General features: G+C 47.2%; 1 long non-coding RNA gene across 1 annotated transcript in view; it reads left to right on the top strand.

Annotated features, from left to right (window-relative positions):
- The first annotated feature begins 1,221 nt into the window (after positions 1-1,221).
- LOC144937739 (uncharacterized) overlaps positions 1,222-24,194 on the top strand; it is a 98,612-nt gene continuing 75,639 nt past the window's right edge. The window contains exon 1 of the long non-coding RNA XR_013637771.1: positions 1,222-1,262. This is a non-coding gene — a long non-coding RNA (uncharacterized LOC144937739). The remainder of the gene's footprint in view (positions 1,263-24,194) is intronic.

The following is a 24,194-nucleotide window of genomic DNA, read 5'->3' on the forward strand; positions in this document are numbered from 1 at the left end:
CGAAAGAGGTTCAACGGTACATCGCGTACACACAAGTCGACGGCACTGATTTCAAAAAAACTAAAACCGTCGGCCGCGTGTACAACTGCCGTAGCCACAGTCTCCGTAGCCTGCAAGCAAAGCAAAGCATCGCCGTGGTGGTGGGAGTCGTAGCCGCCGCGTGATGTGTGGAGCCCTCACGAAAGTTATTTTCGCCGCGTCGCCGATGTAGTCGAGGCAGTAAATCACGTTGACGGAGCAGATCAATCTTTCTTTCTTTTCGCTCGCGGTTATTTTCTTGCGTTGGGTAAACGTCCGCGTTGCAATTGTTGTTCGCATCACGGCTGAGCAAAGAGAGTAGGTTTCATTTATTTATATATTTTTAAAAAAATGTGTTGCGCTTTTCCCTTCCACGTTGGTCCCAGACGTCCATCGATGATGGCAGTCTAAGCGACGGCTGGGCTCAAATACAAATGACCGTTTCTGGGTGTCTCGGGTGACGGGCAGGCTGCGTGTCCCATGCGGTGGCTGTCTCACCAGCCGCTGTCACACAGCAGCACTCAACACGCCGCTTCGCAATTATCCGTCGTAAATATTCGGCTCATTGTCAGAACGCCGATAACATGTTCTCAGCCCCTTGGCGATTGACCGCTAGATGGTTAGGCTCCACCCATGGCACACTTCACCACGGTACGTGCCCGTTTGGTGGTGACGAGCTGGTGAAGTTGGGGAGCAGGCAGTGTGGCGGTTAGTACGCCGCGCTACGAAACCGGTGATCTGAGTTCGATTCCCGCTCACGGCCAACACCATTGACGACAATCTGGGCCTCCCCTAGGTCGACTCAGCCTCAAATGAGTACCTGGTTTGGTAGGTAAAACATCGCGGCTGGGGAGACAAAGGCGGCCCGGCGTGCGGTTGGCCACCCCCCCCCCCACTTGGGTGCCGTGCCGGCCTTTATAGGTGCTCGCCAACAGCACTTGCCACAACAGTCTGTTACAGGCTATGCCTTTGAGCTGGTGAAGGGGTAGCTGGTCGAAAGATCGGTTCAGATATCACTCGCCATTGATGTTAGCCGTGTGGCCAACGGCATTTGAACTCGGATCACCGGGTTCTTAGCGCCGCAGTGAGCCAGCCACCCGCTGACCCAACACTCCATGCAAACACTTCAGCAAATCGACACCTTTTATCAGGACTTCGTTTATCACTCGATCATTTTCCAGAACGCTGCGAGGCTGGTCAGGAGTTGGGAGTATCGGCACGAGGCGCTACCACTCGAGTACAAGGTACGCATGTGGATAATAATTAAAATATAATTGTAACCTACACTCCTATAATCATAAGCGGACGTCCATAAATGACGTCACGCACCTAGGGCGGGGGGGTGGGGGGTCAGACATTTGTGACGATGTGTGACGATGGGGGGGGGGGGGGGTTAGAAATGTGACGTCACATCAAAATGCGTAACTTTAAATAAGTATAGACGAAACGTTCTACTTCATTAAATAGACTTTTTAATAAATGTTTTCTCCTACAACATCAGAGTGCAGCGCCACATTGAATACGCACTACAATGACAATAGTTTAAAGCGATTTGAAGCATGTTTTATTTTCAAAATGGAAATATGGTTTTGGGGGGGGGGGGGCAGAGCTTTGTGACGTCATAATTGAGGGGGGTCTGACTTTTTGTGACGCCGTATGACGAGGGAGAGGGGGGTGGTCAAAAATCGTCCAAAATCGCGTGACGTCATTTATGGACGGCCCCTAATAACAGGTGTATATATATAAAGGATAATAAGGCGAGATGGATGTGGATGGATGCCTAAATAATTCCCCGAACAGTGTTCCGGCTGAAATTAAGGCATTCCTTTACAACTATTGTTCACATTATTATTCATTAATTCTAGATTTGAAGCTTTCGTGACTGCAAGGATTCATACTCTTAGGTTTTTTCGGTAAAGTCACGTAGGTAAAAAATAAAATAAAAAATAATAAAAGTAAAATAAAAAATCACGACGTTTATTATTCATTGCTACAAATCTGTAAAATCTTGCGCGGCCTCTTGAAATGATGTAAAGGGACGGTATAAATTCAGATCCGCTCCTGTGAAATGCTTTGTAAGCAAAATAATTAATGGAACGTCTGTGAGCTCTGTGGCTGATGGTACGAGCGGAAAGCAATAGGCTATCTATCACTCAAAAACAAAGGATCCCTATATAGCTTTTCACAGTCTGTTGGGGCAAGTGCTATTAGCGAGCATCTATGAAGGGTGGAACGGCACACGAGGGGGGTGAGTGGCCAGGACCACACCCGGTCGCGTTTCATCTCCCTCGTGGCGATGTTTCTACACCGCCACCTTGTACACATTTGAGGCTGAGTCGACCTAGAGGATGTTCAGGACCGGTTCAGATATTTATCACTGGCGTTGGTTGGCCGTGAGCGGGAAGCAAACTCAGGTCGCTGGGTTTGTAGCATAGCGCGCTAATCGCTGCGCCACCGCTCCCCAGTGCCACGCACACCAATTGTATTTATAAAAAGAGTTTTTTCCCTTTCTCGAAGTAAAACAGGTGTGTTAAGATGTTAAAACACCAAACATGAACCCTTAGCAAGGAATCCTGTCTGCATTAACCACATATACTTGTGGTGAACATGCAAATAAAGAAAGCATGCTCTGGTAGTATATGATGATGCATTGTCTTTGAAACTGATTGGTCCACACCAGAGACAGCTTTCTTTAGAGCCTAGTCTCAAACAGTGTTGCCAGAAAGGGTAAAATCTATTCTTATTTTTCGATTTAAAGCTTTCGTGACTGCAGGGATTCATCTTCTTGGTTCTTTCGGTAAAGTCACGTAGAAGGGAAATAATAAAATAATAAAAATAAAACATAATAAAATCATTCTTACGACGTTTCGGCCACAACGCAAGCAGCCGTCCTCAGGTGAAGAACAGGTCTGTCGGAAAGACAGCTGTCTTTCCGAAACGTCGTGAGAATTATTTACTGTTTTATTTTTATTATTTTATTATTTCCCTTCTACGTGACTTTACCGAAAAAACCAAGAAGATCTATTCTTATATTTTGAGACTGGCAAGGGAGGTCCCATGACTAATTGTATACATTTTCCGATACCGGTGCATGTGCAACTTTATGATAAACTCGCCCAGCGTCCAGAGAGGTGTCTTCTGGTCCCCCGCGGTCGTATCAACCCCCCTTTGTGTACCGAGGACAAGGTGAGAGGGCCGTTACCAATACAAATGAGCGGGGCGTGTAACACGTGGATAACCCGCGCGTGTCGGCACGGCGTGGCAGGCTGGTAGGGGGGGGTGTGCGTCTCATAGTTGGTTAGGTTTTTTCGGCAAAGTCACGTAGGTAAAAATAAATGATAAAAATAAAAATTATAGAAATAATAATAGATATAAATTATAAATCACGACGTTTTGGAGGAAACACAAGTCTCCGTCATCAGGTGGGACCGTCACAGCTAAATGTACTGTATCAAGTGCGGCAAAATTCCAAGAGACGAGCTCTTAAAAGAGTGGGAAGTCATCCCTGCCGAGATAGAGGTTCCACACTCGCCTATCCACCACTGCCTCGGAAGGCCAATGATCTCTCTCGCAATGATTTCCGTTGCAGCGATTGTATCTCTCGGTCACAATGCGTGTGCAATAGCAAGTTGACCGTGGTCGGTAGCTTTTTCGTGATCAAATATGCACACAAAAGTGGACCATAATACGAGTGTTTGATAGAGCATGCAGTTTTGTAACGGAGGGTGGGGGGCAGTGAAAAAACTAATGTGATACGAAACGCCTTACAGAATATGGGAATAAATAGGAATAATGAATTTCGAGCAGACAGTATATGCGATTAACTTTCTGTTCATTGTGAACGCCGATATCATTTGCCATTCAAGACGGTACTAACCAACCTTGCCTAATGGCCTTAAAGGGGGTGGTGGGTGCGGAGTGAGGAGGGGGACAGGATGGTGGGTGGGTGCCCTGTGAGCTAAATTCACCCGGAATCATGATCGTGATTTATCGCCCGCCTTCATTCAAACCAATTAAAGCGTAAAAAACTCGCGCCTCTGCGCCATCCGCGCGAATCCGGTTTTAATTACGGGCAGGCGGGGACGCTGAGATATCGTCGCTTGGTGTTCGCGGAAACTTCCCTATTCCCAGTTGTACCCGTGCCTGGGACGTGAGTCTCCGTTTGAGTAATTGCAGGAGGAAAGTGATGACGTCCTCCTAATGTAACTTTCCAGATGGATACGCGTCCCGTTCTCAATATTGGTGCGTGTCCCGGTGGGTGGCACAGCTGGGATAAAGCTACACCCAAGACAACGCAAAGCCCCCACGTATAGATGTAACGGTATTTTTTGGGGCAGGTGTTGTTAGCGAGTTAGCACCTGTGAAGGCCGGGACGGCACACGAGGGGGTGGGTGGCCAGCACCTCGCCCGGTCGCCTTTGTCTTGCACGTGGCGATGTTTACACACCGCTGCCGGGTTACTCGTTTGAGGCCGAGTCGACCTAGGCGAGGCCCCAGGGCCGGCTTAAATAGCCGACGATGGTGTTGGTTGCCTGGACGAGAGGAAACTGCGGGGGCCATCCACTTGGTGGGACTTTTGGACGTCTGTGAAAAAGAGCGTTCTAGCTCATCGGATTTCCTCCGGTCGAAATACGCGTTCTGATTCCTCGGATTGAGAGAGCGACACACACGCACACGCACGTGTCCACCGACTCCGTCAGGGCGAGCGGATTCCTTTGACGTGGATGCCAGGTAAAACAACGTGCACCAACCACGCAGTGTGAGTGCAGGGGCCTTGGAGTCAACATTGGGGGGGGGACAAAATCTTCCTGGGGGTCCCCCCCCCCAGAAAATAATCGAAATTTGAAAACTCATTCCCTGCCTAAAATGTAAAACATTCACTAACACATGGGATTTACTTTTTTTTTTACAATAATGTCTAATAGTGTATTGTATTACATTGCTCTGTTTTTTTTATTACCTTTTCTTGTTTCATTGTATGTAATGGCAGAGATTATGGATGAATAAAGTACAACCATAACCACAATCATATGAACACAAATCTATGCATTGTTAAATGAAGACAAGTCCAGATATTGTGGCCAAGGTTTAGAAATTTTTTGTTTTTATTTACATATTTACAAGTAAACTCTCCTGTCTTCTCCTCTCTTCTCCAGTCATATTTTTTCCTCTCCTCTGCTCTGCAGTCATCTCTGCTCCTTTCCTCTGTTCTATCCTCTCATCTTCTCTCCAGGCAATGACAAGTGTTTTGACTTCCCATTCTTCAAGCAAGGGGTCCAAAGGCCTTTCTGTGCTTATCGTTGAAACCGATAAAAGGCTGGCATATTCCTTCAAGGTCCAGTCTGTCCAGTTTCTCCTGGTGCACGTGACACATGGCCACATGATTCAGCCTTGTTTGACCCATCGGAGATCTACGCCATGTCTTAAGCCTCCTCAGGGCACTAAAATTCCTTCCTCTCAGACTCTACAGAGGAGGCCGGGACGACCAGCAGAAGCCTTACTAAAGCTTCCACCAGACACCAGACTGAAGAGACCTCTTACCTCTGGCACCATTTCCCTAATAATGCTAGCAACATCTGAGCTCGTTTGATATGTGTAATTAGCCCCAAACATGGCCAGCTGCACCTGCAGTCATCTTCAATTAAATTCAGCAGACTCGTCTACCACCTTGTCCATGTCTCCGTGTAGCGGCACTTGTTCAAGCTGCTGCAGCTTGTGGAATCTAGCTTGATCAAACCTCTCTATGAATTGAGTATTCACTGTGTCCAAGGCGTTGTTGAATTGGGCTCTGGACAAAGACTGGGCATCCGGATGGATATGGGCTTTGTAGGTTTGCGGATATGAGGCATCTGAATAGGTTGTAGGTCCAACTTTATTGCCATAGCAGTTGCTTTTGCGAACAAGACATCAAAGTGCTCCTCCATTCGCTTGTCCTGCATCCTTGTTTTACATGGTCCACAGCCTCCAACACACCTGAAACAGTCTGTTTCCTAAGCTGCAGGGATGTGTTCAGGCACTCCAAATCCCCCATCAGGTCTTCAGCCATTACAGTGTTCCCTTTTAGAAATGTTCCATGAAGACCATTGGCCTTGGTTGAAGTTGTCAGGTGAGCTGCATGATGCCATTTCTTCAAGGGCTGTCAGCACTGACTCATACTGGCTGAGAACTGAGCAGATGGCAGGGGTGCGAACAGTCCACCTGGTGGGACAGAGAGGTTTCAACGAGGTGAAACCATGCTCTGATTTTGCGATTTCCTGGAAAATCACCTTGAACATTCCAGATTGATGAAAGAAGTCCCCAAAATTCATGCACCAGACCCATTGATTATCTTACTAGTGGAGAGGCTACACAGGCAGCCTGCGTAACTAAGTTCACGCAGTGTGGACCACAGTGACAATACATAGCCAGCGGTTTTTTCCTTCAAATAGCTTGCACCCCCTGCAATCGTCCAGCCATTTTTGAGGCACCGTCATAGGTTTGTCCTCGAAGTTGGGACAGAGGAAGGCCTAGACCAGGGGTCGGCAACCTACGGCTCCGGAGCCGCATGCGGCTCTTTGCGGGCTGCTTCTTGACGATATGTACGTATGTACTCAGATGCATTGCGGCTCTTGAAATACTGAATTTTGTACCGAATTGGAAAGAAATGGCTCTTCTTGTTATTTTGGTTGCCGACCCCTGGCCTAGACGCATCATCACATCACATGCCATCTTGGCTATATTTTGCCCTGTCGTTGATGACACTTCGTAGAGTCCCAGGAATTCTTCCTTTGGTTCTACAAAGCGCAAAGATATTGGCTCCTGCTCAACTCCTGATATATCCTGGGTGCTATCAATGATAAGCGCGAACTGGACCACTGGCATTTATGTTATTTCCAACACAATTTCTTTGACGATTGTATTGCCCATCAGCTTAAAAATTTCGTTTTGCATTTGGGGATTGGTGAAATCAAAGTGACCTTTCAGCCAGGTGGTCAGCTCTGCATCGCCCTCTGCCTTGTACTTTAGAAGCTGGCTGAAATTTCCACTCTCCTTATCAACGCCCCGACAAGCCAGACCTTACCGTGCCAAGTACTTCACACCCCGAACAATCTTCGTAAGATGTTTTCTCGCTTGTTGCTGCTGTCTTTCAAGCTCACGTGAAAGTTGCACATTAACAGGTTTTGGCTCCTGAATCCGAGTCATCACAGCTAATTTGTGACACTGGCTGTCTTTATGTGCACTACATTTCTCCAGTGCCTTCTTCCAATTTTGAAAGCCGGTCTTGACAAAAGCTGAATCTGCTTTTGACGCAAGATTAGACTTTTGTGTTGCAAAGTATTTAGCACAATAGAAACAGATGCCCCCCTTTAAGGAGGGGCTGTAATGGAGCCAAGTAAAATCTTTTAAGCATATCTCCTGAAAGTAGAGTGTCCTATTTGATAGGGTTTGACTAGGTATGACATTAACATTTGGCTGATTTGGGCGAGTTCCAAGCTCCTCCACTCCCTCTCCTTCACCTTCATCTTCGCTTGCCTGTCTGCTCTGGAAACTGGGAGTACCCTTCTACAACAGCAGCTTCGTATATGGGATGCCTTACCTGGCTAACAAGTGCCATGACCTCGCCAACTTCGCCTGTGCTCAGGCGAAGATGGCAGTGTACAAAACGAGAAAAAAGATGCTGGAAGGTGACACTGACGGCTGCTCTGTGCTGCTTCCAGTGTTCAGGGGCCTGCTTAAGGCGCGGCTCCGGCTGGAGCACGCATACCACACACATGTTGGTGATGTGCACGTCTTCTTCGAACGCTGGGGAGCCGGAAAAGCCCCTCTCTGTACCAGCGTGGACGGCACCCTCGTGTTCACCTTCTGAAGCGCTCGCTCGTCACCGTGGCGTGCGCGATGACACCACAACCACGTGACTTTTGTATTGTGCGCGGTGCTTTTAGCGTCATAGCGCGTCGATTTGTAGCGTTTATTTTCATTTGTTTGTTGGTGACTGTATTTCATATTGAATTCGCCTCCAGTACAATTTCTGCTGGCGGCAATAAAAGTTGTTTAATAGTCAAAAGTCTCTTTTCTCTGAATGCACCAGGGTGAACATGAAAGAAATATGATCAGTAAACAAGTAGTGTTTCTTGCCATGATGTTCAGGAATGGATTAATAACCATTTCTGATCTGAATGGCAATTATTATATCGAGAACCATTGTCTCATCTCTTGTGCTACTGGATACTTCTATCATCTGACTGCTACTCATTTTCTCACTGCTCTTCAACTTTTCTTCTTTTCTGAGGCTGCCCAAAAAACTGACGAATGTCACCGCCACCCTTCCTCTTGCGCATGATGAAACTCACTGTGAATGAAAGCTGACTGTTATAAAACTGCTTGCACTTTAAGTTAACGCTTTCGTGACTGCAGGGATTCATCGTCTTGGTTCTTTCGGTAAAGTCACGTAGAAGGGGAAAAAAAAAAAAACATTATACAATAATTCTCACTATTATTTTATTATGTTTTATTTTTATTATTTTATTATTTCCCTTCTACGTGACTTTACCGAAAGAACCAAGAAGATGCTTGCACTTTAATCAAAGAAACACTAATAATGCTATTTATCATAAGCAAGTACAGCTATACACTACACTATACGAATACGCAATAAATGAGAGCTACTACTGTCTACAAATATTACACATGCAACGCAACATAAATGATTGACACTTTTCTCAGACTTCACGTGGCAATTATTATTATATCGAGAATATAACGTCATAAAGACATTAACGTTAGTTGAATACGTCCGTGAGCGCCATTGTTGGTCGCTGGGTGAATGTGTGGCTAATTAACTTTCCAAGTAAATTACTGAGCTATGAGAGTTAACATTAGTGATGGTTGATTGATTAGCAATCGCAAATCGGCCCGTTTTCACCAAAAAAACGTTTTGTTTTCCGCTCGACAGTGATATAGCCTACGTGACACTCATATTACATTCTAGTTTTCTTATTTTTTTTATTATACATTTGAAAGTAATTAAATGGAGAGACAGTGCAGTGTTTGACATTGATTGTACCGACCCACAGCAGTCGAGCAACGCCTTCTGCTGGGGTACGGCAACGCCACTTGGACAAAGCACATCGCAGAACTGCAGTACACCGTAATACTGCAACTTGTTGTAATAATAAAGGCAGTTTTTTTTTTAAGTTTGGTTATGATTACATTTGCTAATGATTATTTCAGACGGCGGTGTGTGGTTGCATGTCGTAGCATAGCAATAATTTTTTATATCAATATATTGGGGGGGACATTTTGAGCATCCCCCCCCCAATATATATTACAATAATGGCCTTGGGCTACATCCCTACCCAGCCCCCTCTTGTGCTGTGCCGGCCTTAATGGGTGGTCGGCAACAACAACGGGGGCCAGGATTATGTAAAAATATTACTGTAAGGATTGTTGCTGTGTGTATGCATTTGTAATTATATATATATATAGTTCCGTGTGGGTGGTGGCTATAACTATACCTGTGATATCCACATAGGTGCTCGGGAAACAGCGCTTGCCTCAACAGTTGAAGGATACACGGGGTGTCATTCATTGCATTTATCCGTTTTTTATGTGTATCTATTCTGAATAGCTCGCCAGCAGACGCTAAGGTTCTAAGTTCAATACCCGGTCAAGGTTAAATTGAGCTTCATAAATAAGTATAACCACTTGACGTCCGACAAAACCACCACCGCCACGTCTTGCCACGTGGCACCGCCTTGGCTGGCTTACGAACGTCCTTGGCCTCGGCATAGTAACGAAGAATTTCATGACGGTTGCTGCCTCGGAACTGCGAAAGGCACTCGGCCTCCGCACGTGCTCATTAGCGAATGGGAGGAGTAGGAGGACGCGCTGACTTTTGGAGGTCGGGAGCCCTTGACTTTTTGAAAGGTAATAGGCCTTTGTGGTGAATTAAATGGGTGACAGGGCGTGTTGGGGGGTGTCACAATACAATGAATTACATCCAACTGCTCTGCAGGTGCCAAACGAGGCGAAGGTTATTAAAACGGCCCCGGGCAAAACAATTGCACCCAAAATAGGCAAGTCCTGCATTTAACCAGATTGTTTGGTGGTTTCTGCTGCTGCGTTGGCAGTGGTGCACATGGACCAATTAACAACAACCAAACGCGTTCGTCAACAACGCTGTGGTCTTATAAGGAAAACATTACAAGCAACATGTTGGGCAATAATGCCCTTCTTGGTAGTCCATGGATAGAGAGTGCCACGGTGGTGAGATGTAAACTACCTCGCCTGGTATACAGGAGGTCATGGGTTCGATCCCGACCCTGATATGCTTTGGTTAGGAGATGTTAACTACCTCGCCTGGTATACAGGAGATGGTGGGTTCGATCCTGACCCTGACATGCTCTGGCTAGGAGATGTTTACTACCTCGCCTGGTATATAGTAAATCGTGGGTTCGATCCTGACGCCTGCTGTAGAGTTTGCATGTCTCTCCAAGTGGTCGCGTGGATTTTTCTCTGGATCCTCCGGTTTTTCCCTCCACAATTAGAATCATGCGTTTAGAGTATTTGGCTGCTATAAATGTCTTAATGATAAGCCGCTTTGTTGAGCTATCATTTGTGGCCAGGTCGCTTCTGAAAAATAGCTACATAGCTCAGTGGGCCTTACCTAGTAAAAGAAAATGAGTTAATTTTGTCTTAGTTTAGAGAGGGCAGTGAGATAGCGGGAAATACGAGTTGTAGACTGAACTTTATACCACGGGGCTTGATGAGAATTATATTTGAAAAATCTTTTGCAATGACCAATTTTCTAAATGAGATGTGAATAAATGTATACTTAACCATGGCAGTTGCGCATCGAGATTCACCGTTGAGCGATGGGAGCTGATGCATACATGTACATATGCGCAGCATAGCCTGTGTGTCAGTCCACTGCTGGAAGAGGGCTTCCACACGCCGTGCGGCTCGCGAGGGTTACTCGACCATACTTCACCACTTTGGCTATTTCGCGCGGGTTGGCGAAGATGGGGAGCGTAGACGTGGGTGTGTGGAGTACAGCACAACATTGGAATTTGCTGCTCCGTCCTCGAAGCCCCGTGACAAACCCGCTTGTGCATACTCTTAGTGTTTTCAGTAAAGTCACGTAGGTAAAAAATGAAATAAAAATTAATAAAAATAAAAGAATAAAAATCACGACGTTTCGGAGGCAACACAAGCTTCCGTCTTCAGGTGAAACCGTCACCCATCCGAGCACGATATCCAGGTTCGACTCCCGCTTCAGGCTTCCGAGGTCTCACGCAATCGGGCGCCATGCCTGGCGATTCGCTCCTGGCCGGTGGAAGCCGATTTCTGAACGTCCAACGTTCATTCAAACCCGGCGAGGACTCTCGGAGTCTCCAGAGTGAGACAATCATTTCCAGGAGGGTCCTGCATCTGGTGTTATTTTTTGTTGTTGTTGTTGTGCCACCACTTTTATTTTTGCCATTGTTGGCGTTTATACGGAAACTGGGATACCCATAAACATACCCACCAGGCACACGGGGGAGATGACATTGAAGTCGTAACGAATTGGCACGTTTTGTTAACGTGACAAATATTACTAATTGGCTGTCGGGTGGTGGAGTGTTTAACGACACATTTATATTAACGCGATCTAACCCGAAAAACACACATTACGGATATTGGTCGTGAGAGCCTGCCACGTGTTAAACTGCCATTGAAAGGGTCTGTACAGATAGGTTCATGAACCCACTTTGCTGTACTGCCACCAGAGCCATGCAGAGTTGGGAGTTTCACAAATATCTGCGTGATTCTCCAAGTGGCGTTCCTATCGAGTGTGTAGGCGGTGCAACTGCACCGTGGCTCACCAAAGCCGGAGGGGTTCACGTGTTGCGAAATTGAATCGAGAGCGGGGCCCCTATTTAATTCCTTCAGCCAGGGCCCGTGCCAAACCACGCCGCACAACGGCGGATGACATTACCATTCGAGCCACTGTCATTCCCAAGCGCACATGCGCTGCAGACTCCCGGTGGCGTGTATGAAGGTAGAATCCCGCTGATATTTCCCCACTGGATTTGTCATTAAAGTTCAGTGTTTGCTGGCGCCATGGGGTCAGGTCAAGGGGGGTGGTGGCCACGGATGGCAGAGGCGCCCCGTGCGCCGACCCCACGTCGCGCCGAGCTCAGCGTTTGATTTAACCGAAGCCGGTGTTCTTTTACGTGCGAGAAATGTACAAGTTTACAACCCTATGTGTCACTCCGCTCGCGGATGAGGGCCAGTTCATGCGTGCGTGCGCTTGAGGTTGTGCGTGTTTGTAAAGGCGGTCGGGCGTGGTGCTTGCCACCCACCCCCTCGTGTGCCGTGCCGGCCTTCATAGGTGCTCGCTAACAGCACTTGCCCCAACAGTCTGTTCAGGTTATACGGGGATCATTGTCTTTGTATATATGAATTATGTATGTATGTGTGGTAGTGTATTGGTTAGCGAATGATGCGACAAACCCGGTGAACCGAGTGCGATTCCCCACTCACGGTCAAAATCAGTGACGATTATCTGAATCGGTCCTGGGCCTCCCCTAGGCTGACTCAGCCTCAAATGAGTACCTGGTACGGTGTGTATACCTCACCACGCGGGAGACAAACGCGGTGGGATGTCATGTTGGCCACCAAACTCTTCGTGTGCCGTGCCGGCCTGCATAGGTGCTCGCTAAGGGCACTTGCCCCAACATTCTGTTCAAGCTATACGGGGATCTTTGTCTGTACGTGTTTGCGATGGAGCAATGAGATCAAGTTTTGTGTGCGTGCGCGCGATGTATGTGCGTGAGTGTGTATGTGTGTGTATGTACAATGTGTATGTGTCTGTATGTATAATGTGTGTGTCTGTATGTACAATGTGTATGTGTGTGTATGTATAATGTGTATGTGTGTGTATGCACGATGTGTGTGTGTCTGTATGTACAATGTGTATGTGTCTGTATGTACAATATGTATGTGTCTGTGTGTACAATGTGTGTGTGTCTGTATGTATAATGTGTATGTGTCTGTATGCACAATGTGTGTGTGTCTGTGTGTACAATGTGTATGTGTCTGTATGTACAATATGTATGTGTCTGTGTGTACAATGTGTATGTGTCTGTATGTACAATGTGTATGTGTCTGTATGTACAATTTGTATGTGCGTGAATGTGTATGTGTCTGTATGTACAATGTGTGTGTGTGTGTATGTACAATGTGTGTGTGTGTATGTACAATGTGTGTGTGTCTGTATGTACAATGTGTGTATGTGTCTGTATGTACAATGTGTGTGTGTGTCTGTATGTACAAAGTGTATGTGTGTGTATGTACAATGTGTATGTGTGTGTGTATGTACAATGTGTATGTGTGTGTGTGTATGTACAATGTGTGTGTGTGTATGTACAATGTGTGTGTGTGTATGTACAATGTGTGTGTGTGTATGTACAAAGTGTATGTGTGTGTATGTACAATGTGTGTGTGTATGTACAATGTGTGTGTGTGTATGTACAATGTGTGTGTGTCTGTATGTATAATGTGTATGTGTGTGTATGTACAATGTGTATGTGTCTGTATGTATAATGTGTATGTGTGTGTATGTACGATGTGTGTGTGTCTGTATGTACAATATGTATGTGTCTGTATGTATAATGTGTATGTGTGTATGCACAATGTGTGTGTGTGTATGTACAATGTGTGTGTGTGTCTGTATGTACAATGTGTGTGTGTCTGTATGTACAATATGTATGTGTCTGTATGCACAATGTGTGTGTGTATGTACAATGTGTGTGTGTGTGTCTGTATGTAAAATATGTATGTGTGTGTATGTACAATGTGTGTGTGTGTATGTACAATGTGTGTGTGTGTCTGTACAATGTGTGTGTGTGTCTGTATGTACAAAGTGTATGTGTGTGTATGTACAATGTGTGTGTGTGTATGTACAATGTGTGTGTGTGTCTGTATGTACAATGTGTGTGTGTGTATGTACAATGTGTGTGTGTCTGTATGTACAAAGTGTATGTGTGTGTATGTACAAAGTGTGTATGTGTCTGTATGTACAATGTGTATGTGTGTGTATGTACAATGTGTATGTGTCTGTATGTACAATGTGTATGTGTGTGTATGTACAATGTGTATGTGTGTGTATGTACAATGTGTATGTGTCTGTATGTACAATGTGTGTGTGTCTGCATGTATAATGTGTATGTGTCTGTATGTATAATGTGTATGTGTCTGTATGCACAATGTGTGTGTCTGTATGTATGTACAAAGTGTATGTGTGTGTATGTACAATGTGTGTGTGTGTATGTATAATGTGTATGTGTCTGTATGCACAATGTGTGTGTCTGTATGTATGTACAAAGTGTATGTGTGTGTATGTACAATGTGTGTGTGTATGTATAATGTGTGTGTGTCTGTATGTATGTACAAAGTGTATGGGTGTGTATGTACAATGTGTATGTGTGTGTGTATGTACAATGTGTGTGTGTGTATGTACAATGTGTGTGTGTGTATGTACAATGTGTGTGTGTCTGTATGTACAATGTGTGTGTGTCTGTATGTACAATGTGTGTGCGTGTGGTGAGATGGAGCGGTGAGATCGGCTCACTGCAGGCGGTGAGATGGATTGTGGCATCGCGGGACCGTGACGGATGGTGACAGTGCGGGAGAGAGAGAGATCCACAGACAACACTCTTTGGAAGTTTCAGCGCATCCTCCTTGCCAACGCTTCCCCTGGTGGTTACTTCGGTCAAGATCACAGACGGGATTCGCTAAGTTCGGCCCTAAACTTCGTCGCAGATAAGAGGCATCCTCCTGCCCTATAATTATACTAAATCCACGCTGCTGCTGACTCGGCGCTGAGCTTGCTTCTCTTCGTGGGCCACGGTGTATTTAAAGGTCCCTTTGTCAGCACAATCAGTGTCTGTCACCATCTACGAGGGAGAAGAACACCGAGTCGTACTCATAAATACCGTGATTTTCGACAAAATTTAGTGTGGGCGTCTCTGAGCCATATCTCAAAAAAATTAACCCGTAAAAACAAAGTTTTTCACTATAAATCCTTTATATGCGTGGCGGCTAGAGTCCTCTCGTCCTCTGGCTTGAGATGGCTGCCACCTATGGGTCAGATGATTGCCTGCCACCATTAAGCAATTGGTAATTAAATATAATTTATTTTTTCCTAAAAAGTGTACAATTTTGGAAAAAAATTTTCACGAAAATAAATTGTCACACACAACGAGTCTGTGTGCAAAATGTCAGCTCGATTGGATCACGGGAAGTGGGTTAAAAAATGTCCGAAACTCATCTCCTGAGCGACTCCCCCCCCCCACCCCCCACAAATCTGCGGAAGCGATTGGAGGCATCGGCACATTTTTTTTGTTCGTGATTTTTTTTTAAAAAGAAACCCCCCGCCGCCCCCCTAAAAAAATCGTAACGAAACAAAAAACACGCTGGCCAACAACGTTGGAATTGTCACCCGTCGACTTGTCGTTGAGCGAGAGACGCGCCCTGCGTGTTTCACAGCCAGAGGACAGCGGCCGCGTTCAGCGCGGAGCGCCACGGCTCTAGCGCTGGCCCCGGTTCACTCCTGGGGTTATTGCCTATTGATCGAGCATGTTTGCACTTATTTTTTTGGGGGGTGGGTGGGGGGTTCTTTCCTTTCTCCTTCACCTTTACTCTGCTGCTCCCACCCTAACCCCCCCCAAACCCCCTTCCCCCACCCACCCCCCTCCCTCCCTCCCTGCAGAATCGCTCCTTCTTCCACCACCAATGCCTGTTGATTTACGGCGCCTGCACGGCAGATCGTTTGTCCCTCAAGCCAGAACGTGACAGCCGCAGCCTTAGCGAACCCCTTCTCTCCTGTGCCACCAAGCCCCCCCACACCTCCCACCCACCTCCCCTCACCCCCCCCCCCCACCTCCTCTCTCCCCCACCTCCCCTCACCCCCCACCTCCCCACCTCCCCTCACCCCCCACCTCCCCCCACCCCCCCACCTCCCCCCCCACACCTCCCGATTCTGTCAGACCCATGAGCTGAAATGCAACACATTCTGGCGCAGCCGATAGGCCTCTGACAAGCTGCCGTTGCCCGCGGTCGAGGCTCTGCACACGGCGGGGTGTTTGGGGTCGTACGGCGCGTGGGACAATCGCGCTCCGCTGTCGTAGGGCGGCGCGTTCCGCCGAGATCGATGCCGAAACATGCAGCGGTGAGCGCGTGGGGAGTGGCGTCCCAGGGCTCCCAGGTTGGTAGTCTCGGGCAGGTGCTTTGTCTTGACCAACGACCATCATCACCCACCCACACAAAAGATCGCGTGTAGCCTTGATAGACTGTAGGGGAAAGTGCTGTTAGCGAGCACCTATGAAGACCGGCACACGAGGTGGCCAACACCACGCCCGACCGCCTTTGTCTCCCTTGTTGCGATGTTTACACATCGCACCAGGTACTACATTTGAGGCGAAGTCGACCAAGGGTTGAGAAATGTGACGTTACATCAAAATGCGCAACTTTAAATAAATATAAACAACACGTTCTACTTAATTAAATAGACTTTTCAATAAATGTTTTATCCTCCAACATCAAAGTGCAGCGCCACATTAAATACGCACTACAATGACAACAGTTTAAAGCGATTTGAAGCATCTTTTTTTGGGGGGGGGAGGGGTAGAGCTTTGTGACGTCATATTTGAGGGGGGTCTGACTTTTTGTGACGCCGTGTGACGAAGTGGGGGGGGGGGGTGGTCAAAAATCGTCCAAAATCGCGTGTCGTCATTTATGGACGGTCCCAAATGATGACGAAAAAAAAACCTTGATAACAGAAAATAATAAATCTGATGCAGCAGATCTGCCGCATTAGATTTTGAGACTCAGTACGATTGCGAGTATGTGTTATTACTACTCGTGTATAGAACTATTGTGGAGTGAGAGGGTTGAGCGGTGGTGCAGTGGTCGGTGCATTGCGCTTTGAACCTGGCGACCCGGGTTCAATTCTCAACCAGCGCTGCTCCTGATGCCCCCCCCCCCCCCCCTTTCACCAACCTGCACTGGTCAGCGTGGTGAAGTATGTTCATACAGCCCCACGTGACCGATCATACACATTAATGCAATTGCACGGGAGTAGATTTTTTAAAGTTAAATTATGCAAATCTAATACAAGCCCATTTTATGAAGCGCCTTTAGGCTAACGGAGTGCACGAGATGGAACAGACAACGAGGGGCAAATGAGAAATGCGATACGAATTAGAAGAGATCGTCATCTGCTATGCTCTTTAGACTGCTGGATGAGGGCCGTTGCATCTTTCGCCTACTCGCGATTCAACAGTCGGTCGAGCTCGTGCACGGGAGCTGATTTCGTCGCGCTCGGGTTGCGTTCCCTCCTTGGCCGCAGTTCATTGCCACGCCGACAAACCGGATGAAAAATAATCGATTGCTCGCGTGAACTGTGACCCCCACCGCCCCTGATTGTGACACGTCATTCAATCAGGCGCGGAGGAGTTGCGTCGGTGAGCGTTGCACGTGTGTTGTTGAGTATTGTCCTGCGGCCTTTCAGTTGTTTGTAACGGTATGCTCCTTAATATAAGTTTTTTTTGGGGTTAGATCGCATAAGTATATAAATGTATCGTTAAAACCTGCCAACACTGTGAATGTTGTGGCTTGGCTCTCCAACACACAACCGGTGTGCTGTACTGGTGATGAATTGGCAAGTTTTGTTTAGGTGACAACCCTTACTAGTTGGCTGTTTCAGGTGGTGGTAGGTTTTCACGACACATTTAGATATTTACGAGATCTAACTCCAAAAAAAACCCTCTTATGGATGATATTGGTCGCGAAAGCCTACTACGTGTTGAACTGGTATGCAAGGTACCCGTGATATATAGGGCATCGCATTGGCATGGCCACGATTGGCATCACGCAATTGATCACTTGTGGCAAGTAGCCATGATTACATTCAATAATCTTGTGAAAGACCCAACACAGAATGTCCCTGGAGGTTTCATCTACCACGAAGCTGCTCATGGTCCACCCTGAGCCGCATCCACTGCACAAACCATGGCAGTAGATGCGGATACCTGATGCACAAATGCCAAATTAAATACTCTCTAGCAGTGTGCGACTGTGGTCATCCGGAACAGACCGTACAAGTTGTAACGATTGGAACCTCATTTGCCAGTAAAAAATATGATAATTGGTTTATTACCCTTCTATCTGGCAACAAAACTGACACCTTTTTTTACACGGAGTCATGTTTGCATAGACCACAATACCTGCAGTCATAATGCAAACAAAAAACATAACTCTGATGATGTATGCACTGTCCTTGAAGTTAATTGGTCCACACCCGAGACAGCTTTCCTTAGAGCCTAATCTCACATGGGTTGGACCAGATGACGCCAAAAGGCGCACTTTTGGCGTCATCTGGTCCAACGTCATCTGGTCCAACGTCATCTGGTCCTACGTCATCTGGTCCAACCTCATCTGGTCCAACCTCATCTGGTCCAACCCATGTGAGACTAAGCTCTAAGAAAAGCTGTCTCGGGTGTGGACCAATCAACTTCAAGAACAGTGCATACATTATCAGAGTTATGTTTTTTGTTTGCATTATGGCTGCAGGTATTGTGGTCTATGCAAACATGACTCCTTGTAATAAAAGGTGTCAGTTTTGTTGCCAGATAGAAGGGTAAAAAAACAATTATCAAGCTGTAACGACGCAATGCCCCGATCCACAAATACGAAGGAGACATCACGGCCATGATGATTCACCCCGCTGCTCCTGACGCGGTTATCTGGCTTGACCACTGCATGTGCGATTGTAGCTGTTGCTCTGCGTCTACATTAGCCGTACGACAGAAGAAGAAGTTTCAAGAAGGAAATCTGGCTTTTTTATATTATGGTAAATATAGCCACCTCTAGTGGCTTGAGGGATCACGTCCGTACGACACACGTGGATCTATGAACATCTCGTTTAGGACACACGAATCAATGCACGTGTCACGAGTTTAACGATCGATATCAGGAGGTGGCTGGGTGGCTCAGAGGTCAGAGCTGAGCCAGCAACACTGAGATCCCGGGTTCAAACCTGGGCAGCGACCTGTCATTTAAATTACATAATCGTTAGTGTCGGTGTGGAGAATAGAAGTAACAACATTTAATAGACGTTATTCTTCACAAGGACGCGAATTATTATGTTCTTACATACTATATCGTTTTGCATCGAGCGAGGACCCATATTTAAAATCTATGGTCTTTGCCTGTACCACCTGGCAGGTTAACCAGCATTGGTTCAAGCAAGCCTGCCTCTGCTGATGAGACACGTCATGAGTTTGCTTGTATTGAACCGAGGCTACTGAAATGATGCACTCCCAGAAGGCCTTGCGGTTGATATGATGTGTATTTTGTTGGACGTGGAGGGACATTTACAGGTAGGAACAACAGGTTTCACACTGCCCACCAGGGATTATTTGTCTGTCTGTCGTGCATATTTGTCTGTCGTGCACGAATGCGCTGTCCAACCAAGTTCCTACCTGCCCACTCCGAAGGAACGTGTTATATATGAAGGAGGTATGTTGTCAGCTAATTTATTTTGTGATTAAAATTGATTCTAGAGTGTAGTGAGTTGATGATGCTCCCTGCTTGTTCGCTGCATGAACAACAAAATAACGCATTGCATTTTCTATTGCATTTAGTGTTGCATTTAATTTGGTTTGACTGCCAAACAACGGTCTCATTTTGGGTGAGGACCATGGATATAAAGATGCTCCTTTTCAAAGGCGACCTGGCCACAGCAGAGTACATGATGGTGGACTTCCTACTGTGTAAAGATAAAAATAGAAAAATTAAACCCCTTGAAGGATTTTATTTCTGCAAATGTTTTGTAACAAAAAAGCCATTCTGACTCTCACAGGGCTCACCGCTGTGAGATCGTCTCATGGCGTGACACCGACAGCACAGTGGGAATAAATTGGGCCAAAGAAAGACCAAAGTAAGACTTAATCAATTAATCGATGCATCCTTACACGGCTAATTTGCCACCATCTATATAACATTCACACCCATTCTTACCTTCCTCCTCCTCCTCCATCCCATATAACGCGACCAGTGTGCTTGCGATCTGCTAAGTGGATTCTGTATATATTTAAATTTAAAACAAAACCGCTTGGGGACTTAAATACAATGCCAGCATCTGAAACGTTCAACCCGAGTACATCACACACACACAACACCCACGTGCTTAGTGTTCACAGCTCAAGGCCCAGCAAGCGAGGATTCGTGCAGTGCCCCAGCACCAGCACCACGACTCCCACGGAGACAGCGGGAGTATGGCAGGTGTGCGTGGCAGTGGTGGTACAGGTGTGGCCGAGAGGGGCGTGGCAGTGGTGAGGTGGGTGTGGTTGAGGGGGGGGGAGTGGTGGGGCGGGTGTGGTTGAGGGGGGGGGGGCAGTGGTGGTACAGGTGTGGCCGAGAGGGGCGGGGCAGTGGTGGGGCGGGTGTGGTTGAGGGGGGGGGTGGTGGGGCGGGCGTGGTTGAGGGGCGGGGCAGTGGTGGTACAGGTGTGGCCGAGAGGGGCGGGGCAGTGGTGAAGCGGGTGTGGCCGAGAGGGGCTGGGCAGTGGTGGGGCGGTTGTGGTTGAGGGGCGGGGCAGTGGTGGTACAGGTGTGGCCGAGAGGGGCGGGGCAGTGGTGGGGCGGATGTGGTTGAGGGGGGGGGGTGGTGGGGCGGGCGTGGTTGAGGGGCGGGGCAGTGGTGGTACAGGTGTGGCCGAGAGGGGCGGGGCAGTGGTGAAGCGGGTGTGGCCGAGAGGGGCGGGGCAGTGGTGGGGCGGTTGTGGTTGAGGGGCGGGGCAGTGGTGGTACAGGTGTGGCCGAGAGGGGCGGGGCAGTGGTGGGGCGGGTGTGGTTGAGGGGGGGGTGCACGCAGCTCCTCTCGCGTGGTATTGATGCTTGGCTGGTTGGGATTAAAGCAACCGGCTCCTGGCGTCCGGAACAAAGAAAAGAGGGGGTGCCGGCTGGAGAGAACTGGACACCGTGAAGGGGTTTATTCCGTGCGAGGGGAAGGATGATCGTCATGCATCGCTCGGACCTGCTGCAAGAACTGATGAAATGTTGACATTTGATGGAAGTGGATATTTCACGTTGACTTTTCGTTTTTCTCGTGGTGTCTTTCACCCCCTCCCCACACTCCCCTCCCCGATGTTCAGTGAGCAGACAGAGAACCCCTCTTGGGATGAAACAGCAAAAGCAAAAAAACTCCGCAAAAGGCCAATTCGCTTCAACGATTCCGGTTGTACACTTTGATTTATTCGCCACCCGTCGCTTTAGCTTATCGCGTTTGATGGCTGGGAAGATAAAGTGTCTCCTCCGACTAAGATGCATTGCCCACAGGAAAAAAAATTCCAGGCGCGCTCCTGAGCGGTGTGTAGCGGCGGGCCCGCGTGAGGTTTTTATCGCGCGTGATGCCGCTCACGGCACGAGCCGTGTGCGCTCCTGAGATACAGAGGGACTGCCATCCGTGGGCGAGACGATAGATTTAAAAATATATATTTCATTAACTCCCTCCTAATTACAACTGGCATATGAGATGGAGCGTTTGTCAATCCCACTGCTGGTTAAGGCTGTGGCGGTTATGGGTTTGTGCGACTTTACTTCACCATGCCCTGTCAGTGCGGGTTGGTGAAGGATAAGGGATTGGCCAAAACCGGTCTCAGGCATCACACGCCACTGATGTTTGCCGCGGCTGGGAATCGAACTCGGGAAGCCGGGTCTGTTACACAGGTTCGCTAACCACTGTATCCACCGCTCCACCCAGTTATATCGGCTATCTATATCGTTAATAATAATGTCCTTGACCCAAGAAAGCCTTAAACTTCACCCGCAAGACCCATTTCAGGGGGGTCCCGCGATATGCACGTGCGGCTGATTCCATTGACGAGAGTTTGGTTTCGTGTAGGAGGCGGACGACTTCCGGTGAATTCGGAGAAACCGCAGCACCGCGCTTTTGCTGGGAGTGACACCTAATCACTGCCGTCTCGAGGCAACAGCCCCACGCCTACAGCACCTGGCAAGCCCTGGTGGTGGCCGCTAATCCAAGTACTCGCCAGGCTTAGGCTTAGCTCCCCCAGCTCTGACGAGATGGGGCACATTTTAAGGGTAATTCGTGTGTAGCCGTTTGATTGAATTCGAAAATTAAAAAAAAAAACGTATCTGCGTTGTGCTCACTCCACAGTGAATGGGTTCTACATTGAGGCATGGCAGTGAACGTATAAATAGGCAATGGCTGATTGATGGAGAGACTAACGTCCTCTTATTAATCACGTTGCTTCCATTGAAATTGCCTCCCTTGCAATGGGACGGCTACAGATTATGTATTCTCTTTCGCCATTTATTTCGCGAGTAATTGTCAAACCCGGAAATTTGTACCGTGACACGAGCACAGACGAACGATTGATTGTGATGAACGACGGTTACACGCTGCGGTAGAATTGACGACAACCTGTGCCGGTGGCGCAGTGCGTTTGAAAGTTTTCCAGCAGAAATCAGAATTTGTATTTATACTGGAGGAATCCGATGAGCTATAAAGCTATTTTTTAATAGATGTCTAGTAAGGGGCGGGTAAGAACGTTACAGACAACAAACACGACCAAATATCATGGGACCTTTTTTTTGCCAGTATCAAAGTGTGACAAATAAAATAATAAGAAGAGGTTTTACCCTTTCTGGAAATAAAACAGGTCTTAAGATGTTCAAACACCAAATATTATCTTTTTTGCAAGGAATCACGTCTGCATTAACCACACGTACTTATAGTGAACATGCAAACACAAACACGCTTTGTTGGCATGGTCATCTTAACGCCTGTTTTATTGCCAGAAAGGGTAAAAAACTAAACTATTCTTATTTTTAGCAGTACCATAAATACGATGGTAGTGCAAAGTAGAAGAACAAGGTACAGTGGCTGTACAGGAAATCGTGGGAAGTGTTCGCGCAGTTACACGACAGCACTGGGTTCGTGCTTCTGTCCGGACACGAGAACGCCCGGTCTGCGAACGGCACCATGGCTTATAATCCGCGCGCGTTATTACGCATAACCTGCACGTATCGGCGATTAGTGCGATTGTAAGCCTTCAGCACCCTATGGATTTTACAAAAGCGCATTGATGTACGTCTACAGAGAACGGCTTGCGTCTGCATGTAAACACAAACGCGTACACACAGCACGCCACTTGTGCATGTAGGCGATCGTGATAAGGCACGGGTGGCTGATGTAAATTCTAATGATTTTGGAGAAGGGCTAAGAAACTGAAATGTGGGGCGATTATAGCCGCGTCTACGCTTTTAGCCAGGGGAAAAGATGAAAGGGAAAATTGTTAATTTTGGACCCTTTGGCTATTTTTGATTGACTTTTATTTATTTTATTTTAAGCCTAGGTGTGTAAAAGGTTTGAAGCGTGCTGTATCGAAATATATAATACGTTGGATAATTACATTTTCGGTGCTTTTTGTGAGAGCGTGGCACTGAAGCCAAATATGAAGCGAGTTAATCCCATGACTGGATTATGCCTATAGACTGTTGACTCAGTGATGTTAATTCCAACAAAGTTCAGCGATATAGCTATGCCAAGAACTCAAACAATCCCCAGAACTGGCATTTTTTGGATTTGGGCCGCGTATATCAAAGATGTGTAGCATTTTTTTTACTTGTTTTTGGTTACCGGAATATTGTATTTGGAGGGGGGGGGGAGATATTTTTGAGGATTCTGGATATAAATAGGAAATAATAATTGATAACTCGGCAACAAGTCACGGATAGATCTAGCAACAACATCACAAAGTTGGCAAGGGGCATAAACCACCACGGCAACTCCGGTTATCCTCGCAGCGCCTTTTGTCTCGCCATCAAAGACCGTCACTGCATCGCGCACTTTCAGATGCGTATCTGCGGCCGTCTGGAACGCTCTTTCTTCCCGTATTCGAAAGCCACTGTGAGCTTTTCACTTTTAAATCTAGATTGAAAAGTAATTTCCTTCGAACTGCTTTTTGTGTTTGGTTTATTGATTCTTCCCCCGCAACCTCCGATTAGCGCGGTTGGCACGGACATACAACACCGCCAGTACAGTAGCCACCTAGAACCAACGTTGGATGTGGTGTGTTTCGTGTGGAATCACTTTTTTTTGCAGGTTGCTGATCCCAGACAGATCGAG

The sequence above is a fragment of the Lampetra fluviatilis genome, chromosome 20 (genome assembly GCF_964198595.1).
Source record: "Lampetra fluviatilis chromosome 20, kcLamFluv1.1, whole genome shotgun sequence".
In the NCBI taxonomy this organism is placed as follows: domain Eukaryota; kingdom Metazoa; phylum Chordata; class Hyperoartia; order Petromyzontiformes; family Petromyzontidae; genus Lampetra; species Lampetra fluviatilis.